We start from the raw sequence: 21,714 nt of genomic DNA, 5'->3' as shown, positions 1-21,714 counted from the left end.
TATTATTAAAGGAAGAATAAACCTACTCTAACTAATTTAACAACTAATGCAAGAAAAAGAAAAGAAAACGCAATTAAGGAAAAAAATTTGAATTAAGCAAATAACCAACTTACTTGTGACAAAAAAAATACAAGACAATAAACAAAAATGTTAACTCTAAAGAGCAAATTTTAAACTAAACTACAAACTAAAAAAAACTAAAAGAACAATAATAAGTTAAACAACCTAACTAATTTCTAATAAAGATTAAAGCAACTTAATCTAGTTAATTACTCTAAAGAGTTATCGACTAACTAATTTAAAAAGTGCAGGTCGCAGATATGCATGAAGATCCAAGATGTGATTTTGAAGATCCCAATGAACCGAACAATCCGAATAATGATCACGACCATGAAAAAAAATGTTGTATAGCATGAGTCTATAGATCACAGGTCATGCCAATCTCACGGTTCGATTCAGCCAGCGTGTGCTGAGTTTCGGCAGATCAAAAACACACACGCTATGAATCACACAAATTGCGTGATTACAAAAAAAATGAAAACATAACTGATGTGACCAGGTCTGACTAAGGTTCATGTGAACCCCCTAATTCACGTTTGATCTTGCTGGCTTCATAAACCCCAAACCAAATTAAACAAAGATGCCTTGTTGCACATTTTCTAAAAAAAATATCTAAGGCAAAACTGACCTAATTGAGATGAACAATATATTGCAATAAATTTAAACTTTTTCTAACCTACATGCAGAGAATGACACAAGAATCAAATTATTCTAGATATGATGCAAATGCAGAAAATAGAATATGATGTATGCAATGAGAAAATATATATTTTTGTATGCATGCAATGAAACAAATTAAATTTAATCCAATCTAAATGCTGAAACAAATAAAGAGACAAGGGAGAAGAAGAAAGCCTCACAGTTTACCTTCGATGGAAGGGTTGAGAAGAAGAAGTGATCTTTTCTTCGGTTGCACGTACCTCCGACGATGGGGATAAGAAGAAGCTGGTGATAGCAGAGGTTAGAAGCAAGATGAAACAAAGAAGGAAAGAAGAAACGAGAGAGAACTGGCCAAGAATGAAATGGGGGAAGAAAAGAAGAGAGGGAGGAAGGCAGAGGGCGTGAAATCTAAGGGGAAAGATGCCCCCTTTGTGTGACAAAAGAGGTTTTTATACTACACAATTAGGTTACATGATTTTTTGAAAAACTTCAATTATTTTTCAAGAATTTCAAATGAGCACACTTCTAGAAAAATGTGTTTCATAAAAAGGCAATTCTAAAAAAAGCAAAATATTAGTTGGAATTCCTAAACTAATTAAACTATAATTGAAAAAATTCTAAACTAATCAAAACTTTGTAAAAATGCAAGGAAGGGTTTAAATATGCGATTTTATCTTTATTTTGAATTTCAAAGCAGTTTCTCAAAAACATCGACAAGAATGAGTTTTTAATTTGTTTTTTCAATGGATCATGCATAAAAATATGTATATAAAATGCAAAAATTATGCATGATCACTACGTTTACCGACTTGACATTACCTAGTCTCTGAATAAGGCATGTAAGTTTATGCATCAGCCAACACAAGAGCATTGGGTTCATGTCAAGCGTGTATTGACATATTTGAATGAAACTGTCAATTTTGGGTTTAATATCAAGAAGTCCATAACTCTTGACTGATCAGATTTTTTTGATGTTGATTGGGCTGGGTGTTCGGATGATCAGAAGTCTACTAGTGGATACTTGACCTTTTTGGGGGTCAAATTTGATCTCATGGATCTTATCAAGGCAACATACACTTGCTAGGTCAAGTGAATGTAAGATAGTTACAGGTGTTTCAAAAATAATGTGACTTAACTAAATGGTGAAAGAATTAAATATTGATGTGGTAAATACTCCTGTTGTGTGGTATGACAATCAGGGAGCCACCTACTTGGCTGCTAATCCAGTTTTCCATGCCAGAATGAAACACATAAAAATTGATTATAACTTTGTCCAAGACAAAGTTGCAGGAGGAGAAATAAAAGTTCAGTATGTCTCTTCACAAGATCAAATTGCAGATATATTAACAAAAACATTGCTTGATTCAAAATTTGTTGTGTCCAGAGCCAAACTCAATTTCATGAAGATTTGCTTGTGGGGGATTGTGAAGATTCTGGATCTTGGGTCTACACAGCTGGAAGAGAAAGACTCCAAGCAGAATGGAAAGTTATCAAATGAAGCTGGCAAGTCCAAGATTGAGAAGGTTTCTAAAATATCAGAAGATAACCAACTAGCTCAACCGACCTACCTATGTTACTAAAGATGTAGTTTCCAAAACTAATTGTAATTTCTCAAAAGCCAATTTGGTTTGGCCTTCCTTAATTGTAGCCGCCTCTCAAGGGCTTGAATCTTATGGAAACTTACTAAAAGGCAATGGGGGAACCTCAAGCCCTATCGTGAGAGAGAGAGAGGATCCTTAAGAGTGGACATAGATCACTATTGACCCAACCACTATATTTCTGGTGTGATTGTACGCTTGTTCTTCTCGATTTTCACCCATCAGGTTTAAGAACTAGTTTAGTTTGGGAATCTGACTAGCACTTTGGTGGATCAAGAAAATGAATCCCAACCCAGACTCCAATATTTTAAATGCTATTTAAAATATATGTTCACATTGAATAATACATATAAAATACTCAGCTCAGCTGGATCGTGTCAATCTGGGTAAAATTATATCGTAAAATAGACCCACGTATTGCTTGGGCCAGGTTCTGAATGACGAGTAATATTCATGTAAGAATTCCTCATGCCCATGCCCATGCCCATGCCCATGCCCAAGTATCTAGGCATGGCTGGTTCAGGTATCTGGTGGAGCACTCATGCCGATTTATATCGGAATGATGATAATATCATTCTTCTTTTTGAAGGAACAAAAAGCAAATAATTTCGTTGAGGATATGAAGAATTTGGCACATCAGTTAGACAGCTGATGAGATATCACCAATTAAGAGATGACAAGTTAGAAGTGATAATACCATACTTAAACCGCCATCTATTCTAAGGTACTCTTTTTTTTGTTTCTTACCCCAAATATAGTTAGCCACTTGCAAAGTTGATTGATGGGACTGCATGACACAATGACATGAAGCCCAATAATGAGGCAAAGCTGATCACATACATGTTTGTGAAACTATCAAGAAGAAGAAAGACACGGTGCATGTCTTTATTTGGATGGTGGATGGCTCCAAAGAGAGGTGCATGCATTGAACGTATCATGCATGAACTTTCACATGAAGCTCGTTGTGATTCTGATTCTCATATAAATGAGAAAGCAGCTCTCATTTGTAAATGCAAATGAGAGTCCATTTCTCACTACTCATTATCTGATGCTGGTTCAGCCAAGCCAATGCTAGTGTGACTCATTCTCTCATTTACATGAGAGTCCAATTTTCATGAGCCTCAACCAAACATGAAATCCTTTTATTTTACTAGTTACATGGTTATCCTGGTGTTTAACTCTTATCGTGGTTCTAGCATCAAATACTAATGCTTCATTTCCATGTCATATGTTAATATATTTTAGGGTTATATACTTGATTCATTTAATGATCCTAATTAAAGATAATCCAACTAGTGGGACATGATGAAGCCCCCTTTTTATCAAAGAAAAATAATGTGACAATTGGTAAAAAGTGAGAAAATCAAAATCAAACTTATATATATTTGCTACTAATGAAGTACATAACTGTTGAGCTAAAAATTACATGTGTGACTTTATGCAATTTTCTTAATGAAAGAAATTAAAAAAAAAAAACCTTTTTTATTCTTGTGTGTTCTTGTGATTAATCTTAGAGAGAGAATGAGAGTTAAGTCGATGAACCACATGCTTATTATCAGGCCAGAATGACCTCACCTCCATGTGTTATTGTGTTCATGCTCATGTCTTGGTCAGCCCATATTGGAGCCAGTTCACTGCAGGACTACTGATCGGACCTCACCTTGTTGTGTGCTACCAGTCTGCTACGTGACCGATATTTTAGTCATCCTAGAACCTCTTTTGGTATTGATCGTGTTACAGTTAGCATCCACTGCATGCTCAAACTCTGTTTGTCGTAAGCCCCGACCATCGCTATTAGTTGGTATCAAAGCATAGGCCATCGAGCTTCCTAGTTCAACACGACATACACAACATGAAACATGTTGCAGTCTAGACTACATCGAATGCACGTGAAGCATTTGACTCTGAAGGTGCTGCTTTGTTTGCCCGCTTCAAGGATGAAGCAAAGTGAATCTCGAGAGTCTAATGCAACAAGTTTCATTGCCTTAAGTCATGTTTCAAACTTGGGGCATTCAAAAATTGATTCTTGATTATGTTTAAGATTTTGTTTTAATTTCTATAATATTTTTTATATTATTTTTATTTTAGTTTCAACAAAACCATGCCTAGTTGGATCTAGCCTTGGGCAAGTCTAGACCCAACTAATACATGTTGAGTCCAGCTAGAACTCACTTAAGGTCATCCTACCTATTGGGACTAAGGACCCCTCCATTGGCCCTATGGGGCACTGGCATTAAAAGGAAAGAGAGACATTGGTCTCTCTTCCAACGTCTTTCCTTTTCTAGTTATCTTAGGCTATTTTCTGACTTTTTAGTTAAAGCTTTAGTTGTTAATTGTTTTAAATTTTTTAATGTGTTAGTTGTTAGGTGTTAGGAAGTGGGTCGACATTAAGAGCTTTCAACCGCTTTCCTTTTTTTTTGTTTAAAACCCCTATGTAAGTGTTTATGCATTTTCTTAATGAAAGAAATTGAAAAAGAAAATCATTTCTTCTTGTGTGTTCTTGTGAGAAATGTTAGAGAGAGAATGAGAGCTGAGTCGATGAATTGCATGCTTGTTATCAGGCCAAAATGTCCTCACCTGTATGTGCTATTATGTTTGTGTTCGTGTCTTGGTCGATCCATACTAGAGCCAGTTCATTGGAGGACCCATGGCCAGACCCCACCTTGCGGTGTGCAATCAGTTTTCTGTGTGGTTGGCATTTCAGTTGACAGAAGATTTACTCTGGCATTGATCACATTATGACCATCATCCACCATCTTGTGTGGTCTAACAATGTTGGTCACAGGCCCCAACCATCGCCATCAACTAGATCTATAAAAGAAAATAAAAAAAGGTGATTTTTACTATATATATTGCCCATAAACTATTTGTGTTAAAGGATTGGATCAATCCAGAATTGAGATAAAGGGTCTAGGTCGAAAAATGATTCATGTTGTTAGTGGAGTTGAAGTCACCAAATTACGAGGAGTTGGTATTAATTTATGCTAAATTGCTTTACATATATATAGTTCTTCCAACCACATTTTTGAAACGAAGCAAGAACAATATGAATTGATCCTATAACAGATTTGAAAAGAACATAAGCCTAGCTTTTGAAAAGGCAAGAAGGGTTGCTTGATGTATATAGGAGAGGTCGTAATAGTGGACGGCCCTAGCATCGAACAATGGGCAATAGTAGTGGTGGCGACCGTCACTAACGTTTGTTTTAAGTGAATTTTTTAGCTGCTGATCCACGCAAGATCAGCGGCTAAAGTGTATGATAACAATGGACAAATTTGCTCATTCACTGTTCCGAGCTTTTATATATATATATATATATATATATATGTGTGTGTGTGTGTGTGTGTTACAATGCACAACAGTTTGTGCAATGTAATACCGTGAACATAAAATTCTAAACATAATATACCCCTAAAAGTGATCATTTAGCACCTACCCATTTCTCTACATCTCTCTCTCTCTCTATATATATATATATATACCAAATTGGGTAGGTGCCTGACCACTTTTGAGCTTGACCAAAATGGACTTGTGTCTTTTGCATCAAAAATGACCTTTAGCAGCACTGCTAAAGTTCATTTTTTTTCAGACCTTTAGCAGTGCTTCAAAAGTGCCACTAAAGGTCATTTTTTTTTTGCTGGACGCACTCTGAGCGTCCATCACATGCGCACGATGGACGTTCAATGCGTGGGTATTCTGTCAGGCTCAAAAAGTGTGAGGCACCTACACTACTCTCTCTCTCTCTCTTTTCTATATATATATATATATATATATATATATATATATATATATATATATATATATGAGAGCAAAGGAAGGGGGTAAGTGGTTTATGTTCATTAACTAAAAACAATAGAGTTAAAAAATGTCTAAACATATTAGGCTCTATTTTCTAGTTCTGCCTCATTAGGCCCCATAGTTTGAAGGTTTTTATGATAGATCTAAACCGTTCGATGTGTTTAGCATGTTCGATTTAATGAGAATCAATGCCTTCGTAGCCATTGATTTTGGATAACCAAAAAAAACTATAAACAGGTCAGATTCCAGTGATCCAAAAGCTGGTTCACACTAAACAAAATCTATAGATCACATCTATGTTAGATGTGAAAAAAAAAATACCAAAACCTATGATTTTTGAAGGGTCTGAATCTCTCTCTCTCTCTCTCTCTCTCTCTCTCTCTCTCTCTATATATATATATATATATATATATATATATATATATATAAAGCAACCTTTCTCGTCTTAAAAAAAACTATGTTTGTGTTTTTTTTTACTTCTTTTGGTATCCAAATTTGCAATAATATGTTTGGCTTTTTGGTACGAGTTACGAAGCAATTCCAAAGAAACAAAGTGAAAACGAGAGAGAGACGAACATAACAGACACGAGCAGGGGGCATGCGAACAACAGGGAGGCCTTCCGACTTTTCATTCATGTTCTTTAGCGTTTGGCAGCTTGGGGAGCTAAAGGATTTTCCTATTTGGTTCATCAACTTTGCCGAGAAGGAATAAAACAAGTGACTTCACTTTGGGACCCACAGAGACCATTAGGTTTAAACAGAGTGGCCCACATGGATAACCTGTGGCTGGCCCACCCAGTACTCTCTCTCTCTCTCTCCTTTTCTTTTAATTGACTAGCTCATCTTTTTGCAGCTTTTCAAGTCCCAAGACCTTTCTTGTCTATCTTTTGTACCCTCACATGGTTGATAAAAGCTAAAAATAAAAGAGCAAAGTTGATCAATGCCGTTACTTTAAATTCTTTTTACATACATACTGTGGCTATCTTACCTGCATGCCCCTTCCATGTTCACGACTTTCCACAGGGTGTAAGTTAAACAGCATATGCTCGGGAGGAAAATGTGGAATTTTTACCTCCATGAGTCTAAAGTAAACCAAAGTAACTATGCTTTTGAATATAATATTGTCAAAGAACAATCATATCTACTAAAGTTTGCCTATACTGGTCCCAATGAAACTGTCTGCAGTGGAACTGAACCTACCTTGATGGGACGAGGGCATTATGAGTGACAATGAATAGTACATATGTCCCATTGATGCATTTTTTTTCTTGGCCAATGCAATGCAATGATTGTGGGGATGTCGATGATTTGGCCTTAGTTTTCACCTGACCAAACTTGGGTTCGGACCCGGCAAGTGGGGTCTGATAAGCTCAACACATAGGTCGAGTTCGCAGGATGCAGGTCTTACGCCCGGCTTATGTGTGTAGAAGTTTTAATCGAGTCCATCTCTATCCAACGAGTCAACCCAAGCCATTTTGTAAGTATTCTAAAAGAAAAAAGCTTCCTACACATGGACAGCCTGACTTATGTGTGTTAAGTTTTAATCAAGTCCATCTCTATCCTACTAGTCAATCAAGGCTATTTTGTAAGTATTCTTAAAGAAAAGAAAAAGGCTTTAGCCGATCGATACACCAAGCATGGTTCATATCTAGTGGGACACTGATCCAACTAGGTCAAACAGACCAAGCATATATATATATATATATAGGAAGGGGTCCGTCAGGTTTGGCTCGGACCAAGCATATGGCCTATCAGTTTATGGCCCTACATGATCTCTCTCTCTCTCTCTCTCTCTCTGATGCAGATTTGGAGGAGTCCGGGTGCAATATGATTGCACAAATTGTGTGCATTAAGCACCTGATCTCCCTCCATCAGGCCTTGGGCCCCACAACTGACAGGCATGTCCCCAAGATGGAGGGTGATCAAGTGCTTAATGCACAAATATTTGTGCAATCATATTGCACCTGATCTTTTCTTGATTTGGAGTGAGAAGCAACTAAAGCCTTCGAATTCATCAACTTTTTACGTTGGATTTTTTGTATTTGTATTTGGATTTTGGATTTTATTCAAGGAAGGATTTATCCTTCTTTTTTGTGATAATCCGAGGAAAAATACCCCATCACCAATTGTACATTGGCTGGGTTAGCCTCCAGTTGGTAAAACTCTTGAGGTCCCCCTTTCCCACTGGGGAGTACACCCAGCTTTGACCTCCCACAAAGGCAAGGAACACAACTCATGGGTTTTGAACTTGTGAAGTCCTGTCAACTTGGTGACATTTGCAATTGGCCTCTACTAGGTGAGTGAATCCCTTGTAGGCTGGTCAGAGTATATATCTATATTTATGGATGATCTATAATAAGGTTAAAATTTATTTTTCACTTAAATAGTCATGTGGAGACATTAAGTGACAGGTTGATGATTGATTAGTAAGTGTATTTTTATAATTTTGATTAATGCTATAGTCTAGTAGCTTATAGATCGTAACATGGTTCTTTAAATCCAACTTTATTAAAGACAGTTCTCGACATCTAAGGACCAATACCATGGAGGAGCGATCTCGGTCTAATACTCAACCCCTCAAACCCACCTGATTTTGAGCTTGTCACCACAATATGTGGTGGTTTTAGGGCCCAGACACAAGATTAGAAGAGATTCAGATCCAAATACAAATCACACAAATGTAAGCAAAGAAGCAAGCAACCAAAAGACAAAAAGATTTACATGGTTCGATGATGTGTATACATTTATGGAGAGAGTTTGAGATAATCTTATTAATGAGAAACAAACACCGTATATGAGAAATATGAAAACCCACAAAAGATGAATAAAAACACTTATTGTTCAATCCACCAATATGATTGATGTGTGCAACTCAATCTCCATCTTTCAATCATGAATATGTGCAGCCAAGAAAGTAGATTCTTGATGACCATTAATTCTGGAACCCCTGCACCAATACCCCATGGTTTTTCTTTCTCAATTCCTTTGTTAATTTTTTCTCCTCAATAATTAGCCCTCACAATACCTCCACCATGCTCAACCTGAGGTCTCACAATGGTAAGCGTCCAACCCAAAACAAAAGTTTTTATTTTATTTGTTATTCTCAAGGAAACCCGTATGGTTTCTCCTTTCTTCATATAGGACCAAAATGAGTCCTCTATGCACTCAACAAAAAATGTAGTATGTGGGTTCCATAATGGACCCATCCATGCCATGATAATAACAATCTCAACTTTGGCTTGAATGTCCACAAGCACCAATCATCTCTTCCATATCTATGCCTCTCTCTTCCTAGTACCAATAATGTCTAACTTGAAATATTAATTAAGTTCAAGCAATGCCTAATCTCAACCTAATCTCACCAGCTTTTTCATCATATATGTAAGGTTTTCTTTGGTAAGAATCTTCGCTAACTAAATTTTTTCATCTTTAATGCATTCATAAATTTTATGGTACTTGATCTCAATATGCTTCAACCTTAGATGGTTCATCGGATTATGAGTCAAGTAAATCACACTCTTGTTATTACAATGCACATACACCTTCTCTTGTGAAATGCCAAGTTCACTAACCAAACCCTTCAATTAGATAATTATTTTTGTCATTTCAACTATTGTCATATGCACTACTTTAGTCGTAGATAAAGCAATAGTGTTTTGCAAAGTACATATTCAACTTATATGTGAACCACTGAATGTGAATACATAACCTGTCAATGAATGCCTCCTATCAAGATCATATGCATAATTAGAGTCAACATATCCAACCAATGCACATTTATCTTTATCTGAAATATTAACCCTTAGTAGTACCTCTTAAATAATGCATAATCTATTTAACTACATCTCAATAAGTTTTACTTGCATCAATCATATACTTACTAACAACACTTACCACATGTGCACTATTTGGACGAGTTACACCATAACATACATCAAACACTCAATTGCATTAGCATAGAAAATCTTTTTCATGTATTTTATTTCTTTATTGTTCTTAGGATATTGGTCCTTACTCAACTTCAACTGCTTAAGCCCATAAAGTGACTTCTTTAACTTGCAAACACGGTTCCCATGGCCTTTTTCAAACCTTTCTTGTTGATTCATGTAAATGTCCTCTTGTAAATCACTATGGAGGGAAGTTGTTTTGATATCAATTTATTCTAACTCCAAATCAAACATAACCACCAAAGTTTGCAACAAACAAATAAAAGTATATTTTACAACTAGAAAAAATACCTCATTATATTCAATACCTTCTTTTTTTTTTAAATCTCTTTGCAACCAATACAGCTTTATATTTAGGAGGCTCTCCTTCGTGAGGTGCTTCTTTATTTTTGAAACACCCATTTGTACCCAATGGATTGCTTGTCCTTTAAAAGTTTCATCAAGTCCTATGTGTGATTCTTATGCAAAGAATGCATATCGTCCCTCATAGCATCTAACTACATTGCATTGTCTTCCATTTCAATGGTCTATTGATAAGTGTATGGATCCTCATATCTAATTGAAAGTGTATAAGCAACTACATTATCTTTTCTATAGAGAATAGGTGGTTGAACTTTTCTTCTCGACCTCTCATTTACAATCAAATATAGAAGCACCTCTTGATGTGACACTTCATCATGTGGATCTACTTGTGAAGGTTCTTCTCCAGATATTTCTTCTTTATCTTTGCATCAAAACTTTATCATATTTTTTCTCATCTTCAACTTCACTTTTATTTGTGTTTAACATGGAGCTCTCATTGAAGACCACATCACAACAAAGAATGATCTTTTTGGCAATAGATCCTAGTATACATAAAAATGGACTAACAAGACTTGGGATCTAACTTGGTGTGCTATCCATCCTGTACATGAATATTTGCAAGACACCTAAAAAATATTTAAATTTGAGTAATTTACAGGCTTGCTACTCCATACTTCTGGAGTCGTCAACTATTCATGTATTCTAGGTGACATATTAATCAAGTATGCAGCCATATTAAGAGTCTCAACCCAAAACTCTTAACAAGGTCTGCACATAATCTCTTGCATCTAACCCTCTTTAGTAGTGTCTTGTTCATCCTTTTTGCCACTCTATTCTGTCGAGGAGTACTAGGAGTAGTAAAGTGACATGTAATCCCTTCTTTGTTGCAGAAGTTCTTGAACTCATTAGAAGTAAACTCGCAACCATTATTTGTCCTCAAGTACTTGATGTATTTTCTACCTTAACCTTTAATTTTTTAAACTTTACAAATACCTCTGACTTATGATTTAGGAAGTACACACAAACTGTACATAAGTAGTCATCTATGAATGACACAAAGTACTTGACACTACTTTTAGACTTCACTAAATTGAGTCTCCATACATATCAAAGTACGTAATTTATATGATATTTTTTCTTATGCCCACCTGTCTAAATTTTGACCCTGCGTTGCTTACCAAGAATACAATACTTGCTAAAAGTTAACTTAATGATTTTATGTCAAGCAACAAATTTTGTTATGCATTTCAGTGATGTCTTTCTCAATTATGACATCGAGTCTCATATTCCAAAGATCAGTATCGTCTTCCTCCATAAAAGATGATATAGAAGCAACACCAATTATGATTTTGCCAACAAGTCATAATAGATTACCCCACTTTTCTTCCTTCAACAATACAAGAGTACGCATTGTAACTTTTAAAATCTTGTTGGTTGCACTAAATGTGTAACCTTTGAAATCCAATACACTCAAAGATATAAGATTCTTTCATAACTCTAGCACATGCCTTACATCAGTAAGAGCATGAATAGTCGCATCAAATATTTTTATCTTCACACTATTAATTCTTATAGTCATGCATGCAACATCATTTTCCATGAGAATAATGCTACTATTATATAGAGTGTAGGAATCAAAGCCAATAATATTGGGGCACATATGAAAAGAACATCTGGAGTCTAAAATCCATGACTCGAAAAAAAATCATACTTGAAGAAACAGAGAGATTTTTTTCAAAATCTTCAACATATGATACTACACTTGATCACCTGCTACGATATGCTGACTGCACACATTCTTTAGGCTGACCCTTACTTTCACTATTTTTATAATTCAAAGAAGCCTTATCAAGCATCTCATTTGAAAGCAATGCAATAGTAACATCATCAAATTTGATACAATGTTTTTCATACAAAAGTATGGTCCTAAGTTTTATATATTTAGAGGATAGATTTCAAAAGAATAGTGCATTCCTTTTTTTATAACTCATAAAGTTGTTTTTAATGCAACTTATTGGGTAGAGACTTGGTCATTAGAAACTATCAAAATTTTTACATAACTTCTTGGCCGATTCAATTTCAAGAACATTATATGTGATATCTAAAAAGCATAATTTGATTGTGCTGGCAGCATTAAAATAGAACTTTTCAGCACTCATTGCTGAAGTTAGAGTGGTGATTTGTTGTCCATCAGCTACCACTACCGGTTTCATCAATCTATCCACTATGGCTTTGTATAAAACTTGTTGGATCAAAAGATCCTTCACTCTCCTTTACCATAGGCCAAAATTTTCTATTTCATCAAACTTCCTACAACTTTGCTATGCTACCAGTTTGTTGTGGTTTTAAGGCTCAAACATAATATTAAATATAGATTCGAATATGATTGAGCCTCAAAGAAAGAACATAAATCACACAAACGCAAGCAAAAAAAGCAAACAACCACAAGATAAGAAGATTTATGTGGTTCGATGATGTGCTTACATCTACGGAGAGAGTTCAAGATGATCTTATTAATGAGAAACAAGTATCATACATGAGAAATATGCATAACTACAAAAGAAAAAGAAAAACACCTATCGTTCGATCCACCAATATGATCGATGTGTGCAGCCAAATCTTTCTCTCTCAATCATGAATATGTGCAACCAAGAAAGTACCTTCTTGATGACCTTTAATGGAGGATGCCCTATACCAAAACCCCACCGTTTTCCTCTCTCAATGTTTTTTTTTTCTCAACCTCAATAATCAGCAGTCACACTACCACCACCATACTAGACCTAAGGTCTCACAATGGTAAGGGTCCAAACCAAAACAAAAAACTTTATATTTTATTTGATATTTTCAAGAAAACCCATGTCGTTTCCCTTTCCTTCATGTAAAACCAAAATGAGTACTCTATCGACTCAACAAAAATACGTGTAAGCCCTCAAAAGGAGAGTTATGTGATATCTTAAGATACACAGTCTGCTGCCAAAAGTCAGCTCGACTTTTTGACTTTATGAAAATGAAAGTTCATTATAAACCAGAACAGTTAATGATGCGGCTTCTGTATCTCTTGGGCAATAAGATCAGTAATGTCTACACATGTCCCCATTGGGACAGCTAGGCCTAGCTCCATAGACTTGTACTTTATTCGTTTCTAACTAACAATTCTATGGTTTCATGAAAAACCATGATTGAGATCACAAAAATTAATTTCCACGCAACAGTTTGCTATATCTTGAAGGGAATTTTTCTTATTTTCAAAAGAAAAAAGTATATTAGCAACGACTTGTAGGCCCATTGCTTTATTTTTTTATGTTAGTTGGTTGTTCGACACTATCTTACCCAGGATCGGTTTGGCAAGAGATCACACCAATGGCTTGCCTGTTGGGTGTTCTTTGAGGGCTAGGCACTCATTGGAGGTTTACTATCTAGGAGAGGGGCCAATTAAGCTACCCTTATTCTTAATCCGGTTCTTCAAAAAAAAAAAAAAAAACTTATATGAAACAACATTAACGATCATAAGTGGTACTTTTTTTTTTTAAGCCATTAAGTTGGCAACTACCTTATTATAGAAATGCCCTTTTCCATTGTAGTTCAAGATTTGTCTCATATCCCAAGAATAATTAAGTTGATTCGGCCACTAACATTAATCATTCAAGTTGTTCACAAGTAATTTTTTAACAAATATTTTTAACAAATTAATCTATTTAACAAATGAAATTTGGCGACTTTTAGGTTAATAACCAACCACCGAGGTGGTATCCCATGTGGTAAGCGAGGTCATGTGTCAAGCTGAAGGCCCATAATCGAATCCCTCTACCACATGGGGTGGATGTTGTTCTTGTAGGGGTCCGCCTAACCCCAGCTTGCCTTTCAAAAAACTAAAATACAGATAACCAAAGATCATAGAATAGGTGTGAAATATAACTCAAAAGAAATGCCAAATATTTGGGTTTAGACAAGTGGTTAGGGTTGTTTTGGAGAGAGGGTGGAACCCTATCTTGCCTAGGATCGTTTCTCCCTGAAATCATACTGGCAGCTTAACCGGTGGTGTCCTTTGCAGTTTAGGCTAGGACACTCACCGGGGGTTTACTATATAAAAAGGGGACCCTCTTAAGTGATCGCCATTCCTACGCAGGTTCCTCGTCATTAAAAAAAAACTAACAATAACTTGGAGTATAGAAAGAATTTACAAAACCTTTAACAAATGTGTGTGTGTGTGTGTGGGGTGGGGGGGGGGGGGGGGGGGGGGGGTAAAGGGGGGGCCGGCGGGCTCCGCTTGTTTTGCAGGAGTAGTTAGTGCACGTCACCTTGTGTTGGGACATTGCAAGTTTGAATCCCAAATGGTATGGTTGTATAACTGGTAAGGGTCTGCCTAACCCCAGTTTTTTTTGTCGAAAAGAATTTACAAGACCTGCACGTGGTAACTCAACAAATTATGTGGAAGATTCATTAAAAATGAAAAAATGGTTTCACATAAAAAAAATCTTGTACTTTGGCATCACTGCTGGAAAGCAATCCTCCCGTAAAGACTCAATTTGATCTCTAAATCAATTAGCAAGTCTGTGCAATTAGAAGAGTAATTGTAATTGCGGATATCTCCTAAAGGTAAATTTGATCATCATAATAACATTAAACTAAATTTCATCTTTCTTTTCCTTAAATCATCAACTGTTGAAACCAGATAAATGGGACGAGAAACAAAATCTAAAACTAATTTCATTTCTTTGTTCACTAAGTACTTGACAAAGAAAAGGTAGTCACGTAAAAATGTGTCCCAAATGATATAATGGGCTGTAATTATATTTACGTTTCTTGTTGGGAAGCTTCAATTTAGGTTTCCTTGCAAATTAGTCCCTGCCTTATTGCAGATTTGCAAAATTATCGTATGCCATGTGTAATTTTGCAAAATGGTGCTTCCCTTTTTTCTTAACTCTTGCAGCTATTATATATACGTCCTTTTTGTGTTTTTTGAAAGAAAGAATATTCATTCAGTGAAATATCCAGCACTGCCAAGATGATGAGTTGTCACTTGGCAGGCCGTAGATACATAGCGCACGTTCGATGAACACACCCCGCTTGCCTGAACAAAGGACAAGCCCAACCTACATCATCCCTGTATATTGGCTCGATTGTAAACCAGATGAGCACAAACCAGCGTGAACCCATGTCTGCACTGCTGTTAGTGTTGTGTGAGTGCTCGTGCAACCCCAATCCAAGCGACATGGAGGAAGAACAGTTATTTTGCATAACCCTCATACTCAGTGGCATATCTAGGATTCATGTGAATGTGAGGAGGGGGGGCAAACAGGGGTGTAGGGAAAAAAAAAACTGGTTTGATAGTTGGGGGTTCGGGGGCAGCGCCCCCGGAAAAAAAAAATTGAGATAAAATAAAAAATGGCTACAATTATTAATAAAAATCTATTTCATATGGACAAATCAAACTATTTGCTGCAGTCAGGGCTGGGCTTGGACTGGGCTTTTACAAAAAAAAATTAACTGTTTCGGGAGGCAGGACTGGGCTACAGCCCAGTCCTGCCCCCCTCCCCCTCCCCCCCGCTCCGCCTATGCTCATACTATGATTATTGTCTAACTATAATTAATTTAATAGCTTTTTACAGGATTTATTTTACACAGCTCAGGACTTATTTTACATAGCCTTCAAACCATAAATATTGTCTGCACTATAATTATTTTAACAGCTTTTAAATAATTAAGCAACATGGATGGTTTTGCAAATCGAGATAAAGCTGAGTTGTTATCTCAAATCGACAATAATTGGCAATGACTATTTTGCAGAAAACCATTATTGTCTCAATACTTAGCAAAGATAAAATGGTCCCCATTGTTTTCCTTTTCTTTTTTAAGGGCAAGCTGGGGTTAGGCAGACCCCACCAGTTATTATTCAACGTACCACTGGGTTTTGAACCTGCACCGTCCCACTACAAGGAGAACTGAGAGCTCCTACCAACCACAGGGAGCACACACTGGTTAAAATGGTCATGAGCTTTTGCAGGACCAAGGAACATGCTAAAAAGTGATATTCTAAATCAACATGAATAGAGTCTGGGGTTAGGCAGACCCCTACCAGTTATACAACTATAGGCCTGCGGACATGCTAACACTTGCCGTAACCTAGGTCACAATTAAAGATACATCCATATATATGAAGATGTGTGACACGAATTCGGCATCTAAATTCAAAATTTGTTTGTGAAATAGGATGCGATGACACGTAAATTTTATTTTTTTAATCAATAAAATATATTTTTGATATTTTAGTAGTAAAAAAATACATTTTTATTGAAATAATATTAAAAAAACATTAACATGATATTGAAAAACAAACCCCACTTTTGGTAAAGTGGGATACAATGACTGCACCACTGGATCAAGGGGGACTTGGACTGAGGAACATAAAAAAGGTTAATTCAGCTTTCTTTCTTGAATAGGCTCTTCCTTTTGTGCAATGATGATGATCCCTGGACTTAAGTTCTGAAAGCTAAATATGGTATTCATGGCTGGCCTTGGCAATGGATATACCAGATTATAAATGGGGTAATGGTTCAGGTATATGGAATGGGTAGTGTAAATTTTTGGATGCTTTTACTGTAAATATTAAAGTGCAGGTTGAAAATAGTTGTAAAACTTTCTTCTGGAAGGACTTTTGGATTAATGGGACACTTTTAAAAGATTCACCCATCTCTATATCTTGTTGCTCGCTACAAAGAACGTGTCATCAACGATTGCTGGTTGGATCCAATCGGGTGAAATGTGGTCCTGCGTAGAAACCCATCACAAGAGGTTTTTTTGTGGTTGGACCTCTTGCAAACGCACTCTCCTTGTGTGTAATCAGACAACTTTGACAGTATTGTCCTTCCACAGTTCTTTGGCTTCTGCAAAAAGCTCTATGAGGTATTGGTCTTTCTATTAGATGTTTTGTTCACAACTTGGTTGATTTTGTGGGATAAAATACTGATGAAAATCAATTTGAATAAGTGAGGTATGCATTTGGTCAATATAGGTTAACTTTATACTTGGTTAATGAAGAATCTGCATTCCATTCCATTTATTATGGGAGTACCTTCTTATGCAAGCATTGTTCTCACTGACTTGGGGTGAACTGAAGCTTCCTTGGAAAATAAATAGACCCCCAAGGAATATGATTGTGGCTGAGAAGAAATTCACTTACTAGGTGAGATATAGAAATATGTCTGGAGGTGCAGGATCTTAATAGTATGAAGATGCATTTGACCTGAAAGGAATAGCAGAATTTTTCGAAATTCTCACTCCTCGGTCTCTGCCTTAATTTACAAGATTAGAGGAGAGATTTCAGTGAGGATTGAATTGAATAGATCGGCCAATGCTACATAGGACGATATGGGGTTTTATGTACTCTCTTGGCTTAGTGTCTCTCTTTGTTTCTCTAGCGGGCAGGTTTTATGTTCCCCTCAAGAACACACACTGTAGCTACAATGCGTATTCCTTGTTCCCACTGAGCGCCATGTGGTACTCAGTGGGGTGTGCAGGCTGGTGTACGGCTCCCCCGTGATGCTCAGTGGGGACCCCGAAACATGCACTGTAGCTACAGTGCGTGTTCTGGGGGTGCACACGCAACACCCTCTCGTTTCTCTAATATATATGCTTCCTACTTTCTATTGCCTCCATCCGATATCTCATCACCTAGAGTCTTTTTATGTTGTAATTCTTTCAATTTTCTTATAAAATTTATGTTCTTAAAAAAAAGCATTAAATATTATTTAAAAATATTAAAACAATGTCTATATGTGGAAGTGTCTCTGTCTGCCACTTTATTTAAGGAAAAATGGCAGCAAGTTATAGCGAGCTTGTTTTTCAGGTGCAATCTTATCTACCTAGTCGCCACACTTTTAAAACGTTTAAAACAACAACACAAATCTCAGTGTCAAGATCTTTTGGGCAAGGGAAAATCTTGTGATAGATTAAAACAAAGTTACTAGGAAATAAAATGAATACAATGCATGAAGCACAAGTGGGAAAGCGAGTGTTAGAAAGTAGTATGAAATGGAAAGTTGGATACACTTATAAATCGATTATGCAAGTGCATAAGAAATGAGAAGGAAACATATAGAAAACAATATGAAGTAGGGATGGAAGCAAGTGAGAAATAACGTAAACACAAAGGTAAAAACCATATAAAACCAATATGCAAACTTATTATGAAAAATTATAATTTTCTAATATGAAAAATTTAAAAAGTGACCACAAGCAAGAGTGAAGGGAAAGGGAATCAATTTGGAAAATGAAAAAGAAGCAGGCTTGACACTAAAGGGAATCAAGTTTTCCATATTTTAGAAGCGAGTTTCTCAACAAACTAAAGGGAATCGAGTTTCCCTTATTCCGAAAGCAAGTTTCTCGAAGCCTTCTTCCTTAAAACAAGTGAGGAGTTTTTTGCTTCTGAAGCGGACTTATAGAAAAATGAGCTCCTCCATGTAGCAAGAAGCTTCCGGTAACTATGGACTAAAGAATTAATGGCTGTTCTAAAAATATTTAGATATATAAATTTAAAAACCATATAGAAATATGTAAACATGTAAAAAATAATGTTAATGTCAAAGAATGGCTCTTCTAAAAATATTGTGATATATAAATTTAAAAACTGCATATAAATATGTAACCATATGAAAAAATATAAACATGTAAACAATAAAGTGTTAATGTTATTTTGATATCACAATTTCTTGGGACTATATCGGCTTTTCAAAATTACACATAAATCGATTACAATATTTTCAATTATACATCACCCATACTTTTAACGGTTTAAATAGTGACATAGTTACCTCATCATTTATTGATCCATCAGTAGGAGGGTGTGGACAGTCTTTTAAAGCTTCAAAATCAACTGTTTAGAAATCTCATAAATTTTGTAAATTTTAAAGGTTATAAAATCTTGTTTTTTTCACAAAAAAAAAATCCAACAACTGATTCCTAACACATTTAATCAAGCTAAACACATACGTGGAGTCTGATTTGCAAAACATGGCTTGAAACATTCAAACTAGCATAGTCCACACCATATAGACAGTAAGAAGAACCAATTTCTCCATTTATTGAATTAATTTGACCGCAAATAAAAATAGGCCAATTCCTATTTGATATATCCAAATGCATCTTTAACATATCGCCAACTCTCAACGGGTCCTATCCAATACGATCCATAACCATCAGGCATATCTCTTTGCACCAAATTGGTCTGGGTCCGGACCTGATAGAAAGAATCTGTTGTTTGATTTTATTTTTTCGGTGATGTTTATCTAGGATTGCAGGTAGGTGGCATCAGGATATGAATCCAAATCTGATCCTACACATCATGGATCCACCACAAATCTGTGATCGGATTCGGGTCAAATCTGGTCTTACTTTTTTGACACTTGATGTGGCATGAAAGGGACTGGAGAACCTCACAAGTAGTCGTCTGCTGTCAAGGACAAAAATGGTTCCACATCACAACCAAATATCCATCTTTGCCCTCTGTCATTTTGAATTGAAAAGATCGAAATGATCCGTGCATCTAGATTTTGAGGATAAAAAAAAATTGGGTGAAGGGTATTTTCGGTATAAAATTCAAAGACTGTACATTTTTGTTATTTGACCGAAAAGACCACACTCAAAGTGGGTCCAGGATCCAGGAACTCCAATGTCTTCAGCAAAGTGGACTCGGTCCGAGACAGCTAAGGAATCGGATGTGCTATAGCCGACCAATCAAATCTGGCAATCAGTGATCAGGATATTCCCTACCAAGGAAACACATTATGAATTTAAAACTTCCTCTTCTGGGGAAACATCAAAAATATCGGAATTTATAAAATCGTAAAAAAAAAAGTTTAAAAATTAAAAGAAAGTATTAAAGATTTTCAAAATATTACAATTGCATTTATATCAAAATCATAAAGTTGTAAAATTTAAAAGAGGCTAATTTTTATGCAGCGGCACTGCATGCTTAGCATGCAGCTCCACTACTGCTGACCATCCATCTCAACGTTTCTTGAGATGGACAATGCACCCATCTGGAGAAATGGCAAGATGGATGATTCTCAGGCAGGTGGCTGCATGCCCACCATGCAGCGATGCTGCATATAATGCGAAGTCAGTTTAAAATGCCCCTTATAAAATTGATATATTATTACATGACTTTTGAGAACAGGATGATATAATTGCAATAATTTTAAAATGCGGATCAGGTCAAGGGTACCCCCCTAACGATAATCCATCAAAGTATCCCTTTGATGCCATTCATCGTCACCTGTCTATTTTGCATGCACTACGTGCCGTTCATCTAGAGCATCAATGACTGAAAAAATTGTTGGATCCATCTAGGAGTTAAGCAGTCCAGTTAATGTCTTCTAAATATCGTGCATCTTATTAATGAAATGAATGAGAGGGACCCCTTACAGATAACCGTTTGGGGGTACTCACTCTCACAACTACTTGAGTGATATACTACCATTTTAACCTTGGCTTTCAAATTATTCTCCTTGCGGTGTGTTTTGATACATCAACTTTTCAAGAAAAGTGGAATACGTAGGGAAATTGAACTCCCTATTGACATGGACAAATAAGTGAAATGCATCCCAAAAATCTCTATCATAATTTAAACATATCACAATTTTATTACACGATATTTTCAAAGCCCAATACTATTCCAAATGATACAATATTTTACAAATTATCATTTAGCGTGAAAATAATGCAACTTTAGCCCGATATTTAACGTCTTTGTAGTTCTCACACACAAACACATGCAAATATATATATATATATATATATATATATATATATATATATATTATATGTCAATATTTTTTATATCCTTATGAGTCAAACTATTTTTTCAAATATCGCAATATTTTTCTTTACCGATATTTTCACGAGAACAACGTTTATGACCTTGAAGGGGATTGGGGTCTCTATAACTTGTACTTGCTATGACCTGACTCATCATGTCATCCATAAGTAAGCATCCAAGGGCTCTTTATGCAGACATAATCTTAAAGTATGTTTGATTCATATGGAATTGAAAGCCCATAGAATAGAATCAAAGAATTTTGAATTGACCCCATGCCTGCCCTCAAGTGTCAATATTCCTTAGAAATGAGGAAAGTGCATCGTTTGCTAATACCAAAATGTGGCCTTCACTATATATGTTCTAAAAGAAGATGGCATGGAGACTCCATACTCATGCTAGGACACTTGTAGGGTTATTATTCTTTTCTTTTCTTTTGTATTTTGGATAAGAAAGCACAAAGATAACCCCATGGCATGAATAATCATTAACTTATCTCTTAATCCAAAAAATCATTAACTTATATTTCATTTTG

Source organism: Nuphar pumila, chromosome 8 (genome assembly GCF_984573655.1).
Source record: "Nuphar pumila chromosome 8, dmNupPumi1.hap1.1, whole genome shotgun sequence".
NCBI classification, from domain to species: Eukaryota; Viridiplantae; Streptophyta; class Magnoliopsida; order Nymphaeales; family Nymphaeaceae; genus Nuphar; species Nuphar pumila.
The sequence above is the reverse complement of the archived record's forward strand: the minus strand, read 5'-3'. Positions refer to the sequence as shown.